Source organism: Sinocyclocheilus rhinocerous, unplaced genomic scaffold (genome assembly GCF_001515625.1).
Source record: "Sinocyclocheilus rhinocerous isolate Xijiao unplaced genomic scaffold, SAMN03320098_v1.1 scaffold10717, whole genome shotgun sequence".
Classification (NCBI taxonomy): domain Eukaryota; kingdom Metazoa; phylum Chordata; class Actinopteri; order Cypriniformes; family Cyprinidae; genus Sinocyclocheilus; species Sinocyclocheilus rhinocerous.
The window spans coordinates 1-560 of NW_015626125.1; positions in this window are offsets into that span (position 1 = coordinate 1).

A 560-nucleotide genomic window follows, 5' to 3' on the forward strand; every position below is an offset into this window, starting at 1 on the left:
GCTCTGGAATGGGTTGGAGAGATATGTGGTGATGATAACACATATAACAGTGATAAAGTGAAAAGTAGATTTCAAGTTACCAGAGAGTCTTCCAGTAACACAGTAACTCTGCAAGGACAGAATATGCAGACTGAGGACACAGCTGTGTATTACTGCACCAGAGAGAGAGCACACAGTGATACAAAACACAAGCAGTTCTGGCCAAAAACATCTTAAATGAAATGAGCAATAAAAAGTCCCCATACATACTGTAGGAATACATAAAAGACTTTTACCTACATCAGTGTTTTACAGACCAACAAACGTCTGAGAAATGACCAGCAGACCGTACTTTGTTGGTGTAAATTATTAGTACAATCAAGTTTAATTAGATTAAAAAATATTTTGACTTGAACACAACCAATTCATTAGACTTTACTACATGAAGGACATTTTTAGATTACCTGTAACTGTTTGCTATGTATAGTCACAGTTATAAAGTGAAAGTTAAAGTAAAAGTTATTCATCTTTGATGAGAATACTGCTGATATTACAATAGAGGGCACTCTCTGCCAGATGAA